At 39.9% G+C, this 22,450-nt stretch overlaps 1 long non-coding RNA gene and 1 pseudogene across 1 annotated transcript; one reads left to right on the forward strand and one right to left on the reverse strand.

Moving 5' to 3' along the window:
• Positions 1-22,450, reverse strand: part of LOC113018015 (coxsackievirus and adenovirus receptor-like) — a 41,756-nt pseudogene that overhangs the window by 10,733 nt on the left and 8,573 nt on the right.
• LOC113018016 (uncharacterized) lies at positions 2,681-5,126 on the forward strand. Its single transcript, XR_003271658.1, has 3 exons — positions 2,681-2,762; positions 3,616-3,694; positions 4,546-5,126. It is a non-coding gene; the product is annotated as an uncharacterized LOC113018016 (long non-coding RNA).

Below are 22,450 nucleotides of genomic sequence, written 5' to 3' on the forward strand. Positions count from 1 at the left end.
CTAAATGGACTAGTCACAGGAATCTCTCCACAGCAAGAAGCTAACTTTCGGTACTTCCCCGTCTCACCTTGACACCAGCCCTGGTTCCCCGCCTTCATTTCTTCGGGTTGAATCCCACCGTTATGTACAGTAGCGTGCACTCAGGTGAGGAAAATATAAAAGGAGGAGGAAAAGTTTTACTGTAACTGTCCCATCTGTAGCTCTCCATTGAATCTTTAATGTGCAACAGCGTGCCCTGATCGTAAATTCTAGCAGCAGAAACAAAGTTTAGACACAAAACAGTAAAAATAATATATGGTATAGTTTTACACTGGCGACAATAGCCGCCAGTGTAAAACTATACCAGCGAGCTGCACAAGCGGCGGAGCCAAACACGGTTCCCATCTTGTCCGACATCTGTAGCTGCTAGAAGTTATTTATCAGATCTCTGGCAGTGTCTCTGTTCACCCTCACACAGATGTCTGTCCTGAATCCAATCTACAGCCCTGTTCGTGTGTCCTCTTTTTCAAACTCTTGAGATTATTCTGTGAGACGCAGTAAAACTTGTTACAGCATGTAAAGATGTGCCATCCTCTGATGTGCCTGTGTAACCTAAACATGCTGAAACTAACAGGCATGTTATTGATAAACACATCTTAAATGCTGGAGTAATTGTGCAAAGTCCATGTAGAAGTCAAACATCCCCCTCTTATGGCATTTGAATCAATGTTCCACTCTGTCCTCAGTGTGTCTCTGCACAGCTGAAAGACTTTTTTTTTTTTTTTTAAAGACATACCGTATATGAGAGACCTCTACAGTTATGTGAATTTATAATGTACCACTTGTGTCTTTCCACAAAGAAAAAAGTGAGTCCCCCAAAACTGTGTTTGAACCAATAGAAAGCTGGTGCTCAGAGGAAGAGGGCGGGCTTTACTTGGTGTCAGTGACAGAAATGAAAAAAAGCTCAAATGAGTGAGAAGGACGATGAAGGAAACATCTGTGCTGTGTCTGCTCTGTAAGTAGAATCTCTGTGTTTGTTTGAATTCTTGTACTTTGACTGTCTGCTCTCCTGATAACTGATGATGGAGGAGAAGACATGAAAAACAAATCAGGCTGAATTCAAGTTCAAACACCACGAGGACCAACTGCAGGTCTGAACTGACTCTTTATCTTTGCTCAGGAGTCGAGGAAACACAGCAGGCAGTGAAAAGATCAAATCATTCACTCATTATATCAACACAGCTGCACAGTGGACACATGACTTTACTGGGTTATTTAAGAGTAGTTGATATGTGCACATGATCATTTAAGGGCCGCATTTTGGATAAAAACTTGTTTGAAAACTTACTGTTCTGCCAACTGTTTTTTTTTTTTTTTCACCTGAAAATAAGCAGATATATCAGAGAGACGACTTTGTGTGTTTGTGTGGAGTTGTTCTTTATGTTCACCTCAAATCAACCTGAGTGTCATTTCTCTTTAGTTCTGATCTCACTGCTGAGCTGCACAACAAACCAAGGTCAGTAACCTTCTTCTGTCACAGTTTGAACCTGATAAATGCTCACTGATATTACCTGATTGAGTTCATGTTACAGAATGTAAAATCAAACAGATCATCAGTTTTTCATTTTAACCCTCACAGCTCATCTGACTGTGAGTCCCAGCAGATCTCAGTTCTTCAAAGGAGACTTTGTGTCTCTGAGCTGTGAGGAGGACGACAGCTCTGCTGGATGGACTCTGAGGAGAAACACAAGCAAACGACAGAGGACTCAGTGTGGAGATGGGTGGGGAAAACCAGCTGGTTCTTCCTGTAACATCAGTTACATTTACACATCTGACAGTGGAGTTTACTGGTGTGAGTCCAGAGAGGGTCCCATCAGTAACATGGTTAACCTGACAGTCACTGGTAAGCTGAGTGTGTGGAGTTAGTGTTGATGAAGCTGTGTGTAAATGGATGAAATGCTGTAGTTTGTCTCTGTGTTGAGGTGGATCAGTGATCCTGCAGAGTCCTGTCCTCCCTGTGATGGAGGGAGATGACGTCACTCTGCTCTGTAAAACAAAGACCACTCCCTCCAACCTCCCAGCTGCTTTCTATAAAGATGGCTCCCTCATCAGGAAGCAGCCTACAGGTCACATGACTATCCAGCATGTTTCCAGGTCTGATGAAGGCCTCTACAAGTGTGACATCAGCGGTCATGGAGAGTCTCCATCCAGCTGGATCACTGTCACAGGTGACACACTCACCTGTCTGTGTTTCTGCAGGTTTCAACATTCACAATGTGACGACAACTTAATGACTGTGTTTGCTTTATTTTAGACAAACACACCACCACACCTCCACCTACATCCACACCTCCACCTACATCCACACCTCCTCCTGGTTCCACCTCCATCACTCTTCCTCCATCACTCTCTCCTCCTCTTCTCTCTGTGCTGTTGCTCATTGGGTCAGTCTATGTTGTGGTTCTACTGGTGTTACTGGTTCTGCTGGTGAGACGATCTGTTCACAGGAAGCCTAAAGGTGAGACTCAGACTTCCTGATCTTTCATGTCTGAGTTTGTTCAGTAGAATAAAGTTCACATTCATGATGATCACAGCAACAACTTTCTTATAATATATATATATAATAATAATAATAATTTCTTATAATCTCTGTTTAGATATTTAATTTATATTATTCTTAATTTTGGAAAATTTCAGCAGATCAATTGAATGCTGGACAGGATGACATCATCACTCATGTCATGTACAAAGCTGTCAAGATAAGAACCACAGCCAGTCTGACGGTAGTATTTGAGTTCACATATTTTCTTTAAGATTTTTGCTCCTTTGTGTTCCTGCCAGAATGTTTCTTAACTCTCACTGGTATCAGGTCCTGGCATTGTTTCAGTGGGACCTTAGCTCACAGCCCAGCACCGTGCAGCTCAGAGTTCAGAGGTTGTCTGAATAGTGACAAGAACACCACACATCCCAGACTACGGATAAATAAATAGATAAAAGATATAGATCAGACTGTAATGTGTGCAGACAACATTCAGTAATGTTAGAACTAACCAATGATCAGTAAAAGCAGCTCAGATGTGTCTGTCTGTGCTGACACTAGCTGTTAGCCTAATTAGCAGGAATAACTTTTACTATGAGACATAAACAGAGAGACTGAAAAGACAGATCATTAAAGAAAGAACCATAAATATTAACTGTTCATTTCCAGCCCGTCCTTTAAAGCATGAATCATTTTTAAAGTTCTGCGTGTAAAACCACAGCAGCTACTTCCTGCTGTCAGTCTGATCAGACCTCTCACTGCAGTGTGTGCTGCTTTGTTAATAATATTATTCATGCTGTGAGAAAGTGTTTGCTTTGTGCTCTGTGGTGAAGTATCTCTGGCTGCACTGAAACAAGATGGCAGCTTTGTGGTCGTCCAGCTTCTTTTTCTCAGAAATACCCCCCAATGCTTTGTGGTCAACAGCAGGTGTTTAGAGGAGGAAACTCTGAAAAGCGGATGCAGTTTGTAAACATCATCACTTAATTGTTTCATAATGCTGCAGAAAGTAAATTAATAGTTCCTATAGCTGTGTGTGATAATACAGTACTGTTGCAGTTGTTGTACCTGCAGTAATTTAAATGTATTTTATTATACAGAAACTGATTTAGCTGACTCAGCAGTGAGAACTGAAGACGTCAGTTATGGAAAATCAACCATCAGAACAAGGAGGCCCAGGTACAGCTGCTCTTTATTTTTTACTTTACACAAATACAAGCTAGCTGCTCACTTTGTTTCCAGCTGCCATGCTAAGCTAAGCTAATCAAAAAATATCCTGACCAATGTCAGACTTGTGAACTCTGACAGTAAGTTTTACTAATGGCCAATATACAGCATTTAGGTTTGTAATATTTGTACTTGACTAATTAGGTTAAAACAAATGTGAAATAATCTGCAGAGCAGAAAAAGAACCTGATTTTTTTTTTTTCTTTATTTTTGTAATTCAGGAAAGAAAAAGCTGGTTTACAATGGACCTGTTTTGCTTTTCCTAATTTCCTGACATGTGTTTTTTTAATTCAGATTTAAAAACAGAGGGTTTTGTCCTGCCCAAAAAATCGTAGAAATATGTTATCTAACCAGATTCTTACTCTGGATGGCATTACCTTGGCCTGAAATCAAAATCCTCCTCACATACAGTCTTTAATAATCAGGCCCAATCGTATGTTAATCATCTTATAGAACCTAACGCCCAATAAAATATCGAGGTCAGTGTATGTCCAAGTAATTGCTGTGAGCCATACACTGGCTGCAGACTGCCCTAAACACTCAGTTTGTTCAAAGTTTTACACTCTTGCAGTTTTATGATGTCAGAAAGAGAAGATGGCTGATATTATCATATTAGCCACAGGAGCTCCTCTCAAATGCTGTTCAAACCTTGTGTTGGAGAGGGAGAGCCAATCAGAGGAAAGGTGTCTTAGAGGGGGAGGGGCTAAAACTGTTTGTTTCACAGAGAGGGTGAGCTGAGGTGCTGCACAAAGGCCTAGTATGAGATACAGAATGATTATTTTAAACTGTGTGTTCGTGTTCAGATCTTAAAAAAGTGCGTGATGTCTGCTCTTCAGTCCACCAGTCCAACTGACGTCCAGCTGCTGGTCTCTAACTGGTCCCCCAAACACTTTAGACCAGAGGACGTCAACACTGATCTTTATGTTTCTTTTTCTTTCTCACTAAATCAGAAAAAAATAACATCCTGCTTTAATTTGACTTTTTTAAAAGTGACAATGACTTTTCTTGCAAATTCAACTCTGGTGAAATAAATATGTAATTTATTTATGTCCTCAATAACTTTACTATTATTTGTATGTTCTGTGTTTGTTGAATAAACCCTTGTTGTCATGTGCGTTTCACATGTGGTTCTGTGGGTTTCACTAAAGTATCAGGTAGAAAATCTGAGTTGTTATTGTTTAGTTGTGGCTAACCGATACACTCCTCTCCTCAGTGCTGAAAGCAAAGAAAATAATGAAAATAATGAAACTGCAACTTCAGACTAAAAACAGCAGAAAAATCTTTCAGTGATTAAACTGCACACAAAAGCTTCACTACAAGATGTTTGTATTTGAGACTGAAGACGGTTGTTTTTTGTTTTTTAAGCCAAAAATGTAGAAAATTATGAAACTTACATTTTACAATTATGGTTCATGATATTATGTAAGTATAGAAGTGAATAAACCTGGTGCTGTCAGTAATAAATATTGTTTGACTGACTGATTTTTAATGTATTGTTCCTTTCACTGGGAAACATTCAGTGTCAAAATATATAGTTTAAGATAAAAACGGAGATTATTTATTGTATTTAGTGTCTGATAAACTAAAGACTCATGAACATGTGACTTAGACTGCACTTCTTTCCTGATCACGTCTCCTGGACCAGCTCAGATATCCTCCTCTGACTGAAGCTTGAAATGAACGATTGGACTTTAATGTCTTCTGCCATCTACTGGTGAAGTTGGGTGTTACAGCACAGCAGATGCTTTTATACGACAACAGTTTAATTCTGCAAAGCTGCTCAGACTTCTTTACCTTCCTCTTGTGTTAGGGTCTGCACCGACCCATTTTAAATTTTAAATGCATAAAAAAAATCACATTTGTTTATTGTATCAAGGCTTTTTGACTTTGTCAGGAACTTATATTTCTACAAAATAAAACAAAAACAAAATCTTTTCACTAAATTATAAAATGCTCTAGTTGAAATTATGACATTTGTGTTGTTAGGGTCAGTTTGGATCCAGTTATAATATTATGTGTACAAAGCAATAATTGGAGCTAAAACTGAAATCCTAAGTGCTGAAACACTGACAACCAGCTCCTCTTCTATTCATGTGAGCTTTCTCATTTTGCGTGGTTAGGGTTAGTATACCTGCATGAAAACAAAACTAACAAAGGCGGGCATGTCAAGGCATGTGATGTGAATTCACTCATTTGAGTAACCATTTGACTTCCAGAGTGCACATTTACATTTTGCAGCATACAAAAATGAGAAGAAGATTTACAGTGAGCCAAGTTCTAGATCCTATTTTTGCTGAAAATGAAGGAGAGGACACAGAGCAGCATAGCGATTCCGATGGGCAGGTTTCTAAGGAGGAAGACACAGACCCATCTGATCAGAGGAGGAGGTCGCTGGTGCTGTAGCTGCTCCTGCTGAAAGATTCAAGTCCAAAACTGGTAAGCTCTCATGATGTACATGGCAGGCCAACTGCTGCAAATGTCATCAAAATTACCCCTGGAATACAAGGTTTACTCTGACCAGAGTCAGTGACATGAAGACATGTTTTGAGCTATTTATGCCATTGTCACTAAAAAGAATCATCATTACTATGACGAACCTTGAAGGAAAAAAGGTCCACGGCCACATGTGGAAAGACATTGATGAGGAATACCTGGATGCTTTCATTGGTGTTCTTCTTCTTGCTGGAGTGTACAGATCCTGCAATGAGGCCACTGATAGTCTATGGGACCCATCGTTAAGCAGGAATATTTTCCAGAGAACAATATCACTTCAGACATTTCAAATGATATCAAGAGTCCTCAGATTTGACAACAGAGAGACCAGAGTGAGATCTGACAAGCTTGCTCCCATCAGGGATGTCTGGGAGAGATGGGTGCAGCTCCTTCCGCTGATGTTCATCCCAGGGCCAGAGGTGACAGTGGATGAACGTCTTGTTCCTTTTCGAGGAAAATGCCCCTTCCGGCAATACATACCCAGTAAGCCAGGGAAATATGGCATAGAAATCTGGGCAGCCTGTGACGCATGAACCAGCTGGAATCTGCAGATTTACACAGGCAAAGCTGCAAGTGGCATCCCTGAGAAAAACCAAGGAAAACGTGTGGTCCTCGATATGACCAGTGGACTGCAGGGTCACAGTATTAGTTGTGACACTTACCGGATATGACCTCGGACTTTTCAAGAGGAAACTTCACAAAGATGCAGCTGTATCATCAGGAAGTGACAAAAAGCCCACAATTATCCACGACTATAACAAAAACAAAGGAGGAGTGGACTTTTTCCAGATTATATTAAAGATCTACCGCTGAAAACAAAAAAATTAATTATAAAAATACTTTTTTTGCCTTTTCTTGATGTAATGACATCACCATAGATATCATTTTAGTTATTAATCTTAAAATGAAAAAATCAATCAAACAAATTTATTTAAGAGATGTGTCCTATACCCCTCAGTATTAGTTGGGTAACACAAAAACCTTTTATTTATTAATATGATTCTCTTGAGGTTAATTTTACCATTTTTTTAAATTGAAATCGAGGGGTAAAGTGACAAAAAAGACCCAGAGGCCCACACCAAAAGTATTAAAACCAAAATTTTCATAGATAAGAAGCCTAACAAGGTAACCATGAGATGAGAAACAAATTGGATGATAGCTTATTGTTTTTAGTGTATTTTATAGCTGATTTAATAGCTGGCACGTTAACATAAAAGATAATAACAGAAAGCTAACACAAGAGGAAGGTTTAGCAGCGATTACAGCACACATTACCCTGCATCATTTTCTCCATCACAGCACCCGGGAACCATCCTCTTCTTTCAAACACGTAACAGTAATTCATGTGTTTTGGTTTCTGTTACTTGCACAGCTACTTTGTTAGGTTATTGTCATTCCAAGAATACTTCAGTTGTGTTTTATGAGATTTGGGTTTATTCTACCTCTATTGTGTTTTATTTAACTTACAGTGTGTTTTGTGTGCTTTTGCAGTGTTTTTTTTCCTTCTATTTGCTGTTTTAGTTGGCATCTCGGGTTCACTGTAGATTTACCCTCTGCAGTTTGTTTGCTGTACACAGTCTTAGAACAGAAACAAAAACAGAAAAAATAATAGTAGAGATTAGCTCTACAAATGCACAAAGAAGACGATAGATGATGACACTGACCTTTACCTGGTTCCAGCACTTGGTCTGCTCTGGCGCAGCCAGTTCCTGGCTGAGCCTTTGGGCTCTTTTCTAGGTGGGGGGTGTGATTGTCCCTGCGGTGGTCCTCATTGGGCTCTCGGTGGGGCCTGGATCTCCTCCATGCCAGCTTTAAGTCCTGGGGGCATATGGCTCCCTACACCTACTATTAAATGGTAAATGGCCTGTAATTTGTATAGCGCTTTACTAGTTCCTAAGGACCCCAAAGCGCTTTACATATCCAGTCATCCACCCATTCACACACACATCCACACACTGGTGATGGCAAGCTACAGTGTAGCCACAGCCACCCTGGGGCGCACTGACAGAGACGAGGCTGCCGGACACTGGCGCCACCGGGCCCTCTGACCACCACCAGTAGGCAACGGGTGAAGTGTCTTGCCCAAGGACACAACGACCGAGACCGTCCAAACCGGGGCTCTAACCAGCAACCTTCCGATTACAAGGCAAACTCCCAACTCTTGAGCCACGATCACCCGATCGCCTTCATGTAACTAACTTAAATAGTTACATGAAGAAACCTTGTGAACACAAGCACACTCACCCACACTAGTGTATAAAGAGGTGCTCACAAATGCACAGTATCTTGGTCGGCTGCTGCCTCTAAACACATAATGCATTATTAGTACTCTATGCTGCTCAGTAACATTTAATATTTATTATTTACTGTTACTTTTGCATATGTTGGTTGTTGCTGTGGTTTCTCTATTGTGTTGTTTTCAGCAGGTGTTGAAGCAGACTTGCAGTGTCTTTTCTCTCTATTCCTCTTCTCCTCTATTTCCCCTCTCCTTGTGTTAACTTCTTTCTTAACTTCTCTTTCCTTTTTTCCTCTTTCTTGTCCCCAGCCCTGTCTGCTCTGATTGTAATAAGTGAAAATAAATAAATCCTAATAAAAATCTAATAAGCTGTGAGAATCAAGTGGACCAGTATAGTGAGCGCTGTAATGATCCACTTGGGAGAGTAAATCTGTTGGTCATTTTTCTGGTCCTACAGACAATAATTGTGATTGCTACACTGCTGGATAAGACAGGTGGGAAAGAAAGGGGGGGAAAAAAAAAAGAAAATTACATGTCATTAAATGTGATACTGAAAATAATTTGAAGGACCTAAAGCTACCATGTAACCAGCAACTTGCTGGTGCTCAGTTGCTGCACATTAACTTTTCTGGTGTTGTTCTCAAAATAGTTTTGGCTGCTGGCTCTTCATATTAAATATATTCACCTATTCAGTGTATATTACAGCCCTAACCATAGGTCTACTATGAAATGAGAGTAATGGGTTATGGAGCTGTGTTGTGCTTAATGTTAGTTTTATGTGTGTTTCTTCACTTATTCTTTTAGTTTCCTGCCTGGGGAATACGTTTTATATGTGAGTCTCTTTTGAATGTATTTCTAAATAACTCGTGAATAAACCCAGTTGTAACGTTACAGGAGTGCATTCTGACTCGAATTAGAATGTGTTAGTTTTGTGAATGGAGAGAAATATAAATGTTGTTACACTTGATTTTAATCTGTTGCTAAGTCTCTTCTGCTTTGCTGGAAATGCAGCTACTGTAACACAGCACACACACCACGAATAACTCTTCAGTTAATTATTTTTGCTTTGATCTTTTTACAAACTGAGGTCATTTCCACTTCTCTGTTATTAGGCTGTGGGAAAAGAATCTTCAGTGTTTAAATGGATCTACCTGCTCCTCCATGAACAATCAGTCAGCTATGAAACTTCAAGGGGCAGAAAGTAAAAAGAGCAAAAATGTCTTTGCATATTAAATTAAAAACTTAAATGGACATTTACACAGATGGATCAACAGACATGATAGATGTATGGTCATGTTAAAACATCATTTGCATTACTGAATAACAGAATCAAAAGAGTTGCAGATCATTTGGCAGTTCACACAGAGAAATTGCAGTGATATTAATGACCGTCCCACAAACAGGGAACTCAGAGGATAGAAAAGGTTCAGTGCTCACTAGTTTACATAACTTAATTTAACTTAATAGGTTAAACATTTGACCAGTTGAACAGATTTACTCAATGAACTCTTACGCAGTATTCTTTCTTGGTAAATAAGGAGAAGGTATTTAATATTATTTGGGTAGCTCTACATGTTGGTATCAGGAGAAAGGACATGGTGCTAAACAACCATTTAAACAGGACAGGGTGGAGGCGGACATGGCAAAGTGGACCCTGGCTAATAGGCCAACAGACAGCTTAAAGCTTTGTTTGACAGAGCAGATAGAGCGTAAGACACCCCTGAAGACTCTAACTCCCAGAAAGCTTAAAACATAGGTGTCAAACTCTGGCCCGCGGGCCAAATTTGGCCCGCAGCCTCATTACATTTGGCCCGCGAAGCCATACCAAATTACTATTAGAGCTGGCCTACTGGTATTATACAGCTAATATATATATATTGTTTAGTATTAAGCTTTGCTTGTTCCATATTCAGTTTTTCAGCAAAACTTATTTGAGTCCATAAGAAAAGATTCATTCTTATATCTGAAAGAAGATTTTTTTTTTCAATAAATATTAGTGTTAGCCTGCGACTTTGTTCCATTTTGAATTTTGGCCCACTGTGTATTTGAGTTTGACACCCCTGGCTTAAAAGTTAACCAAACACGTCTAGACTTACCCAACCCAATGAAGCCTACTCAGTCTCAATATCCCAATGAACACACATATATTTTATTTTTACTCAGTAGACTTTATTTGATCAACAGGTGTTTTGCTCATAATTATTCATAGTTTGGTATGATAAACAGACTTGTTCGAAATTGCGTAATGCCTGGGTGCGTCACTGTTTTACAGAACAGACCTGCCAGATGTGACGATGGCATAAATTTGCCAGTAGATGTCAGCGTGGAGATGTTTGTTGTCGTTTTGAAACTTGCATTGTTTTGATACAATTCCAGTACAATTGCCTCAAACGTGTTTCAAAAAACCTCAATATTTTTTTCAATCATAAAAATGTAGCAGCAGGGTGTTTTCAAGTCGTGCATGGATTCTTTATGAGACGGCAACTGTTGTCTGTTTGTATTCTGTAAGGAACGCGGAAGTGCCAACATCGGTAACATCGGACTTCAGGTGAAGACTTCTACATTCTACCTCACAACCAGAAAATACCAGAAGACGCCAGAATGTTCTGGAAAACAAAGGTTTTATAAACCACGCCTGTGCAATAATTTCTGCATTTTTATGTAACTTTTACCTGACCATAAAGTTGTAAGCGAAACGATTAAACGTAGCCGTTCTTTTAGTTTCGCCTATCGCTTTAAATTGAATCAAATTATTTACTGTTATTAGCGAAACCGATCATTTTAGTTTAGTTTCGCCAGATTTTTAATTTAATTTTTAGTTTTAACCAAGCGAAAATGGCTGGAATATTTCTACTATCAGTGCTGCTTTTTATCATGCAGATGACATCGTCCTCTGCGGGTAAGTTTGTTTAAAGTTTAAAGTAGGGTTCGACCGTAGGTAAACCCACGGTCATTTATACGCACACACGTATAAATGACCGTGGGTTTAAGTCGGTGGGTTTCTACTTTCGTTATCCGTAAAGGAAAAACTCAGAGATCGACTACCTAAACTAAAATCAGTCGTTATTAGGAGGTTGGATGTTTGAAACAACACACCGCTGGGCTTTCAGGGCATCATACAGAGCCCCAAGTCAGACAGATAAACAACTTTTATAATATGTGAATACACTGTACTATTGTCATCGGTTGTCTCTTGGGGTATTTAGTCTCTGATCTGTATGGTGTTCGTGTGGCACTCTGGGTATTTTAGGCATTAAAAAACTGTTTCAGAATGCGCCATTCCATACCAAACTGACTTATGATATTAATAAGTTTACTGTTTAACTTAAATTCTAAAAGACCGCAGCTGCTGTTTGTGATGTCGAGCTTCCGAAGCACAGAGGTGTTTAGAGAGAGCATACAGTCAAATGATCTCAAGAGGAGAGAGCCACGCTGCTTTCAGGGAGTTTTCAGCTCAGAATTGTACCGTGAAAATGAAGGAAAGAAAATACATTTAGTAGGTTTTAGTTAAATATTTACTTTTGAAGTATCTGAAAAATAAAAACAAGCTTCTAGTTTTGTTTGACAATGTGTCGAAATAAACCTGAGGACACAAACTCCCAGGAAGATTAAAAGTCAACCAGGCTCATTGAAAAAAATTTTCTTTGCATTTTATTGTACAGACTGGTTCATTGTGCATTACGCTGAATTACTAAATACCTGAATCACAAATGTTACACAATAGCTAGCTAGCTCAGGCCCACTGATGCTACAAACACAGCTTGCTGTCTTTAACAGTCTCAGTGTTTGTCTTTTTGTGGTTGTATAACTCCTGTAGCAGAATATGTATTGTTGTTTCTTTACAACCTGGTGTAGTTTCTGTTTCCACAGTCATATTTGTTTAGTTCAGTATCTGTGGTTTCACGACTGCTTTCACTGATCTGGTGCAGATTGTGGTGCCAAACTATGTGGAGCCAAAGAAAAGTCTTATAATGAAGATGAATAAGTCTATCAACATCACCAATCTGTAAATAATGATACTAATGCAATTTTTTAAATTAAGGAACTAAAAATTAACGATGATTGTTAGCCAACCCCCCCCCCCAAAAAAAAAAAAAAAAAAAAAAAAAAACAAACAAAAGAAAAAACACCCAGGAAATATTATTTGCTTATTTTGGATTTGATGGCTCAATATATATCATACATTGGGACAGGGTTACATGTACCACTGTGTAGCATTTCCGCTTCTTTTAATAACAGTTTATCTAATATACAGTTTATGTCTGGGAAGTGGTGAGACTAGTTGCTGGACTTTTTGGGGAGGGATGTTGTCCTGTTCTTCCCCAGGTCTCCTTTGTCATATTTGCTGTTTAATGGTGTGCTAAACAATGTCAACTGGTGAAACATCTGGCCTGCTGGCAGGTCAGTTCATCACCCACATGGCTTTTACTACAATGTCAATCTTTTGCTATAGATACAGTCTAGCATTGTCTTGCAAGGTTTTTCCTCAAAATTATGTCCTCTGGAGCATGTGTTGCTCTAAAACCTGTATATACCGTGCAGCATTGGTGATGACTTTACAGATGTGGAGATTGCCAATTCTAAAGGCATTAATACACCCCCATACCCTCAGGCTTTTGAACTGAGACCTGAAATGAAGCTGGATGGTTCCTCTATTCTTTAGTCCCTTTTCCACAATTTGTAGATGCAGTTCTTTTGAAGACTAGTGAACCTCTGCCCATCTGTATGTGTGAGAATCTCTAAGATCTCTAAATGGTAAAAAGTCTCAGTTTAACCAGTTTTATATGCTTTCTTGCTTCTGTTATGAAAAACATAGGGGTTTAATTATAAATTATTACATTCTTTTTATTTATATTTTCCACAGCTTCCCAGCTTTGTTGAAATGGGCTTGTGTCTTTAGTCTGTTTTTCAGCCAGAGTAGCTTTAAAGTTCTGCAGCTACAAATAATAGAGTTATTAGTTAATTTGTTTTACATCAATGTTCATTTCTGCATTCATGTCTTTGTTTGTATCTGTATGTTTTTTGTATCTTTGTTTTAAAAAATCAGAGCCAAGAGGGGGAGCAACTGATGTTTATTCAAGGTAAACAAGGTGCTGGATGTTGCCTTAGTACAGTCCCTGTCACCCATACATGTTCCCCAGGTGGAGGTAACATGAGCTTGTTTGCACGCTGAAGCTTGTTGGCGCATTTGTGGTCACTCCCCTCTCACTGGCCCATGTGATAACACCTGCTCTTGCATAATGTGCTGCTTCATGCACACCGTGGGATCATGATCACATGCCTTAACCTGTAGGTAGCAGTAGAGACTGACACATTACCCCCTGAGAATTGTGACCTACTGCTCTTAAAACCTTATGCATGCCTATTTACAACTCTACTAAGTCTCCCACAGGTCCATGTGAGCTCAGGACTTTTATCTCCACAAGATCATATTTCTGACCTGCTAACACTTTGGTGTCCTCCTTTGAATCTTACACATGCAAGTCAGCTGTCGGTTTGCTCTTCCTTAAAGTAGGGAAATGCATCCTCTTTATCACCTTCCATCTTCTTCAAGAGATAGTCTTAAAGAAGCTGAGTGAGTGAAGGTTTTCTCTTTCTGAAAACTGTGGTGTGAGCTTTACTAGCTGGTTTGTCATTCTCATGAAGGCACATAGCTCACTATCTAACATTTTTGTTTAAAAAATGTTCGAATTCTACAAGATTTTTCTGCCAATGATAATAAGGGGGGATCTGATCATTTTTATCAATGTTATTGGTTGATCCTCACTCAGATTAGCTGCTATATATGTGAACATTTGTACTTTTAACCTCTCTGCTCTGTGTTGTTTCCTCTTTCAGACCAGAGAAACATGACAGCTGAGTCTGGACAGAAGAATGCCACTCTGCCATGTCAAGCTCCTAACACCAACACCATTGTTATTGTAGAGTGGAGCAGAGCTGATTTGGGAGAAAAATATGTGCTTTTGTACCGGGATGGGCAGTTTCTCTCAGATGACCAGCATCAATCTTTTAAGAACCGGGTGGATCTGCAGGACAGACAGATGAAGGATGGAGACGTGTCTTTGATTCTGAACAATGTGACTACTTCTGATAATGGGACATACATGTGTTGCATCATCATGGCAGGAACAACCTCGTGTGACCCCATCAGCATCATCTACCTTCATGTTGATCCTCCAGGTGAGTGAGTAGAGTTGAGTGTGTGTGTGATCAGAGGTGAAGCTGCTTCCTGGTTGTTGATGTTTGTTTCTAAAGATGTTGTTGATGAGACTTTGTAGAAAGCAGCTGGTCTGAGTGATGTGATCAGAGTGCAGTAGATAATGTCTGACAGCAGTTTGAAGAGGAAATGGATTCTGTTCTGTTCTTCACTCATCACCTACCTGACAGCTGACACCTCACACATATTTCTGACCTGCAGGTCAGACAGGAGGACACACAGAGGATGAAGGGAAGAAGGATGAAGGGAAGAAGGATGGAGGGATGGAGGATTTCTTTTACCAACTGATACTTGGCTTGATGGTTTCTGCCATATATACTGCTACTATTGTTCATGTGATCTGCACAATACGTAGACAGCAGCAGGACCACTACTAACCTCATGCTGAACAACAACATTCAGAAATGTTGGAATTTTTTTTCAAGCAGTACTCTGCTGCAGCTTTTCCAAACTCCTAGGCCATTTGTATGCTCACTGGGTCGCTTATGTAGCAGGTGTGTGAGGATTTTCACATCAAATCATGTGTTGTGAGACTCAGTTTTTGTGGCACGTTGGCCGGTCATGCATGTCTTGATTTTTATAACTAGGTGCATTGCACCCCACAGCCGAGTTTCTAGGCAAGAGTTTATGATCGTGTAGGGTTTTGGGGTTGATAATCTTGCACAGAAGCTCAGAGATATACAGACAGACAAACAGAGGTGTTTGACAACTTTGTAGAATTTGTAGAAAAAACTTTGTGGTGACACCTATTGTTTAGAAGAATACTGCAGCAGCAAATCTCCACTCTGCTTCCAAAATAATAAACTTAAAACACACCACTGGGGCTCTCCATTATTTGTGCTGGGTCTCACAAGCTAGAAAGTGGTGGAAGAAAGCAGCAAACAGACAACCAACCATAACCTCACAATCGATTAGCCTTTATAATGTGTATCATGATTAAGACCAACTGTAGAGTGGGAAAACAAGCAGTAGCAATGAGCAACTCCTGGAGAGAGAGCACAGGAAAAGAAAGCAGCACTGCTGGTAGAGCTGGGCGATAGAATGATAACGATATGTATCGCGATATAACTTTTACTCGATAGAGAAATCAAGCTATCGCGATAGACCTCGCCGCTCTTGTCCTCTAAAAAAAAAAAAAGGTCAGCCAATCCAAATCAAGTAGCGCAGAGCCGAACCAATCACAGCCGCAGCGTCACGTCGCACAAGTGCCAAGCCGCACGTGTGTTTGTTTGGGAAGCAGCGAGCGGGTAATGGAGCCAGCGCATAATGGAGGAAATGAGTGTGCCGACTAGAAAAATCAACCGAGCGTGACCGAAGGTTACCGAAGAGAAAACAGATGATGGTTCCAATGCCGGAGAGATTGTCGAACGGAAGAGCCATAGAAGTTCCGTAGTGTGAAGGTATTTCGGCTATTTCAAGTCTGACAAAAAACAGAGTAGCGTTCACTGTAAATTGTGCCGAAAGCAAGTCTGGAAATACAATAAACTGGTGCATGCGTCACACTGTGCGCCACGTTATTGTTTCGGTGAAATGAATTTCTACAATACTGTTAATTCTACTCTCTGCAGTGTTTAAATGCTTACATATACACACAGTTACTGTCCGTCCACACATACGACTCGGTTCTGCTTCTATGCCCCAGCTTTGTTTACTTTTTCCCACCGAGGCTTCTAGACTTCTGATTGGCCAACATTTCTGCATGGTGAGGAATCTAGCGCCACCTGCTGCTTTGGCATGTTCATAGCAGCGTTTTCCTTCATTTCTGCCTTTATGTGTGGACGGGATTATTTTTTAAAACGAAAACGGAAAATCTCAGTTTTCAAAAATACCCGTGTACGTGTGGACGTAGCCTCAGTCTCTGACTGGAAGCGCTAATGCGTCATTCGGCTTTTGTCAGACTAAAGTAACTGTTAAAACTGTTTGAAAAGCTAAGCTATACAACAAGGACAGATTGAGAATTTCCTTTTAGTTCTCAGTTTATTTGATATTGACAAAAGTTAGTCAGTTTTGTCTGTTCTTCTGTAAAACAAACTAAGATTTATTTTTAGAATTAATATTTTGTTTCTAAGTGGAATTGACAATTTAGTAGTCTGTTTCGTTTGTTCTATTTTGAAACTTAAACGCTTTAGCGGCTGCCTTTTGTGTAGTTTGCAATATTTGCCTTTATTTATCTGGAAAAGTCTCATGTTCCTTAAGTACATCTACCCTGTTGAACTTATTATGGGAAATAAATATTTAAATAAAAACACGCTGCTGATTATTTCACATTTTATTTGTGAGCAACGGCCCATTTAAATCTTACAAATATAGTTATTTGGCTTATATCGTGATAGATATCGTTATCGCCTGAAATGAAAAAAACATATCGTGATATGAAAAAATCTCATATCGCCCAGCTCTAACTGCTGGTATACACCCACACAGCCCTGTAGCATTTACCATCAGGGTAAACAAACTCAGAGTTGTAAGCTAAACCTACTTCCTGGTGGAACAGCAGCCTGATTCTATTTATTGTGAATACATCACAAACTGTCTGTCCAAAGCATGCTTTCTGTTCAACTTGGGTTCAAGTACTGTACAGCTAAAATATATTTTTTAGAAAGTAATGTAGTATATAGGAGAACAGGAAACTGGATTCCATCATCTTCATAGGCCATTCAAAGATTCAGAGTATGCAGGGAAGGATCAAGGCTGAAAAACTGGACCGAATGATTCTGGCATTCAGGCCCCCAGGCAACGCTGCATTAAAAACAATCCTGATTGCAGGCTTGAAATCACAGAATGTTAGCAAAGATACTGAATGTATAATTTATTTAATAACAGTCCTATCTGAGAAAAGGGGCCACAGTGTTTACTAATGAAGATTTGCACTGATAAAAAAAATATGAAGAAATATGAGCTGCTATTTTAACTAGAGCATAGTGGCAGGGAATCCTGTTCTTTTAAGCAATGTTGGTTAATAAAGAGTTTTAATTAAAGGATTTAAAGGATTGCAAGTCCTGCCATTTAATTTGCTGTTTTCTTTTCTGCAGCTCTATATTCAGTTATTTTGTCCAATAAACTTTGTTCTATGAAATTGTCTTGCAACGCCTCTGCTTGTTAATAACAATCCTGTTTGCCTTTTCCCAAAGTGTGGGGCCCACCCCCTAGGGGGGGCCGCAGAGCCATTGCAGGGGGGCGTGGTATGAAAAGGGGAAAAAAACAAAAACAATGCTTGGACACTGCTAGCATGGGGCACCCACAGAAACGCAAAGCAGGAGATGAAGCATCGCTGAATACGTTTCCAAACCAACTTCATTCTAAGCCAAAGACTAGAAAATATGGTGAAGCATATCTGCCCTTTGGCTTCACCTGCACAAGTGCCGAGGTAGGTCTCCCCTGCAGAATTGCTTTTCCCTTCATCGTGAGCAGCGCTGGGCTGTTTAAATCACGGACAAACAGTATCCCACATTCGTGATTTTTAGTTCACAAACATTTCTTGCAATGACTAACTACTCCTGACATTTTGGAGATGTTAGCTCTTTATACAGTAAAGTTACAGTGGGATACAAATAATATCAGGCTGATCCTGCCACGATTTGTTCCCCCCTGTCTAAATCACGGACAAACAGTATCCCACAGCTGTTTATGTTTTTAAACCCATTTTGCACAGAGAGGCATTTTTTTGAAAAATGTATTGATAGCAATGTTGAATATTAGTACACAGGAAAAAAACAACTACATGTACCGTGACGGTTGATCTGATATCCTCGTGTTGGTGTTGTTCCCAGACCATCATGAAAATGTTGTTCCAGGATCAACATTGCAAGTGACCAATCAGAATGTTGTGACGTCATACTTTTGCGACTTTGGGAAAAACTGGCGTAAAACAAAAAACTGTACTTAAGCTGCGTGAAACCGCCTCTATCCGCCGATCAACGGACCCTGACCCTAACCCTTTAATAAACAGTAAGTAGAATTGATATTGTCCTTGCAACATTGGAATTTCATAAATGCACGAATGGCTTGGCGCGCAAAAGAATAACATCACAACAATGTGATTGGTCACTTGCAATGTTGAACCTGGAACAACATTTTCATGATGGTCTGGGAACAACACCAACACGAGGATATCAGATCATCCGTACCGTGACACCTCTGCCTTTCTAAATGAAGGGACAGTAACTGCATGTGTGTATGAAAGCGTGTAAAACCTGAAGATAGTCAGATTAACAGTATTTTGTCTCTATCTGCCATTTTGCAATTCATCTCATGTAAACCTATGTAGACGGTGTTTCAGAGAAACTCAGGATTTTTTTCTTCAAACATGACACCCCAGTGTACTTCAGACCCAGCAACACACTCAGACAGAAACTGGTTCATCCGAAAGACAAAACTCCTAAACACAAACTTAACAATGTGGTGTATGCTGTACAGTGCAGTGAGGAATGCCCAGACCTCTACATCGGAGAGACCAAACAGCCACTTCACAAGCGCATGGCACAACACAGAAGAGCCACCTCCACAGGACAAGACTCAGCAGTTCATCTGCATCTAAAGGATAAAGAACACTCTTTTGAGGATGCCAACGTTCACATTTTGGACAGAGAGGACAGATGGTTTGAAAGAGGCGTGAAAGAAGCCAGAATCCAGTTTTGAGTTCCCTCCCCAGACGCCTTAACGCCCATTCAACATCCTGGGCCATCTGACCTCGGGAAATCACATGATAGGGTGGGGCCAGGTTTCATAATGAGCTCACCCGAAACCCTGGCTGATTGGGACCCACACCCACTTTCACACCTTGGCTCATGTGATTAGGTAGAGGATCATCAGGGAGTCCTTTGTCCCTCTTCGGTGGGAAACTCCCACTGGGTTTAAATCTGGGACTCTCCACCAATTGACCCTAGAACTGAAGAAGCTTCTCAGATGAGAGGTGGAACGTCTTCAAGCAACTCAAAGAAGTCCAGACGCTTTTCTTTCCAAGCTCCTTAGTCTACAATGACCTGGATAACAAATGGTATCTAAAAAGTTACACTAAGTACTAGTAGGGATGGGTATCGTTTAGATTTTATCCGATGCCAGTACCAAACCGCTTAAACAGTACTCAAACCGGTGCTTAAAGAATGGAGAACACAAAATTGGTCCAAAAACCTCTCATGTTCAGCTGTTTTTTTGTCAAAAGATAACAATGTTAGCCTTTTCTGCAGCTATGGGGCATATATGGTATCACTCTTGGCTGGAAGCAGTGCTTAAACAATGGAAAAAACACAAACTTTGTCCAAAAACCTCTCATGTTTAGCTGTTTTCCACTTTTTGTTTGGTCATTTTAGCCTTTTTGGCCAGGGTGAAGGGAGTATCTGCCATCAAACAAGAAGACAGCCGCATGTAGCTATGATGATGTTTGCTAGTTCACCTTACATGCATTAATGTAATAACGTGGTTAGCCTACTCAACGTAAATTACACACGAACAACATTAAGCTACTCACGCAGAGAAGAACGGCTGCTGCTGCCATCATCATCCGTCATCATTTCTGCTACACTGGCAGGGCTAGGGGCCAGGACTCTCCTCTTCGGGTTTTTGGGGGATGTTGCTAACTCCGGTCCGATAACAGGCACCACACCCACAGTAGATGTGCACGGTGTGAGGTCTCGCAGCAAGCTATCAAATACAGTGCATTTCTCGGCTTTAAAAAAACGCTATACGTCGCCAGGTGTTTCATCGGATTTGAGGTGTTACCTTCTTTGACAGTATCACAGTATCAGCTTAAAGCACTTGTTGCAGGCTGCTGAGTTTGCATCTCTTGCTGTGAAGTACAGCCAGACTTTTGACCGTTTTGCCTTGGGCGTTTTTAATCTGTAGCTCTGCTCTAAAAGAACATACGTACCTGGGCCCGCCTACTATCCTCGGAAACATAAAATGATTGGCTAGAATCTAAAGTGTATCAGAGCTCAGGAAAAAAAAGCACCGAAATGTGTGCTGCTTTTTGGTCTGGTTAGTACCGTTTATGTCAGAACCTACCGGTACCCATCCCTAGGTACTAGATACATGTTCTGATGAGTTTTGGCAAACAACCATTTGACTAACATGTGTGTCTCACCTGATCTTGTTCTATCTCCCTTCTGTCCTGATTCTCCATCTCCCTCTCTGCTCCTCTCTCTCCCTCTTTGTGCTGACAATCAAGCCAAACACCAACATCATCAAATATACAGTTGAAACCAGATATTTACACACTCTTCAGATAAAACCACAAACACATTTTATATTGTAACATCAAATCAGACAAAATGTTTATTTTTTTAGATTGATAAATATAAAAAACATATTTGTTAACTTTAAGAGTAAAGAGATAAACTGTATTTCTTAATTGTAAATGACACCAAATTGTATTCAAAATTGAGCCGCACTTATGGAGCTCCACAGTTCTTTTCCTGGTGTTTTGGTTGACATCTCTTGATTTTCCCATGTCAAAGAAACAGGCTCTGTGTTTTGCCTTATATGCATCCACAGGTGTGCCACCAGTTTACTCACATGGACTCTACTAACCTATCAGAAGCTTCTTCAGCTCAGAATGGAATCGTCTGCAGTTTTCTTATTAATTAACATTAAACATAGTGTATATGTACTCCTAAATTTGATGAAAGTGATTAAAATAGACAGCTCCATCTTTTTATTCTGACATTTGACTAATTCAAAAGATATTTCAACATTTATTTATCTAAAACAAAAGTTTACTCTAAATTGACGTTTAACAGTAAAAAAAAGTTTTTATGTTTTCTCCCTAAAGTGTATGTAAACATAAATAAATAATAAATAATTTTTTTATTTATATAGCACCTTTCAAGACAGAATCACAAAGTGCTGCACATAAGATTACAAGTCATAAAAAGATTTAAAAAGAGAAAATAAAACAGGCAAAAAATTAACCAAAAGCAGTTTTAAAAAGGTAAGTTTTGAGTTGTTTTTTAAAAACAGCTACTGAGTCCGCAGTTCTTAATCTGGTTTCTGGTTTCAACTGTGAATATACTGTTGTGTATTGAAATTCCTCTTGTTTTGCATAGATATACTGAACAACATCCAAAGCATAATATATAAAATAACATCTACCTGAGTTTTGTCTTTGAAAGAAGCTCCTTATGTCCATTGTTGTGTACATCAGTACACAATTGAAACCGATTTAGAGAGTTTGTTTAGCCGTGGAGGGTAACAACTGAAAATATGAAATGTAAGTTAAGACTCTCTAAAAAATCAGCATTGCTGTTCGGCTTTTTATTCATCCATTTGTCGCTCGAAGGGCAAATAACACAACCAAGTGATCAGTTTGATATCAATCTTTTGTGATACATCGTCATATTTACATTATCTGTACGGATGATTTGCTTTGGTACCTGGTCAAACTTGAGCTCTTCTCTTTCTGCAGCAAACTCACAGGCAGCAGCTTCTCCCCCCTCACTCACATGGGTGCTGTGGTCAGTCGCCTAGTGCCTGAGCTTGGATCATACCAAAATTAGGGGGAATTTACGACAGTGCGCTCTGTGTGTTGTTATTTTTTTATACAGTTGTCAGTCAGGCATCTAACTAACCCACTCCAAAAGACCTCGGGCTTCTGAAAAAATGACCCGGGCTTAAGCCCAGTAAGCCACCCCCCTGCTCCGCTGATGGTTGACTCCAAATCTCCCAAACACTATGTCGATTTGAGAATGCAAGACCGAGACAGCGAGACCAAGACCGAGACCAAAGTCCATCGAGACCAAGACCGGTCTCGAGACATCCAACTCTAATG

Source organism: Astatotilapia calliptera, unplaced genomic scaffold, assembly GCF_900246225.1.
Source record: "Astatotilapia calliptera unplaced genomic scaffold, fAstCal1.2 U_scaffold_31, whole genome shotgun sequence".
NCBI classification, from domain to species: Eukaryota; Metazoa; Chordata; class Actinopteri; order Cichliformes; family Cichlidae; genus Astatotilapia; species Astatotilapia calliptera.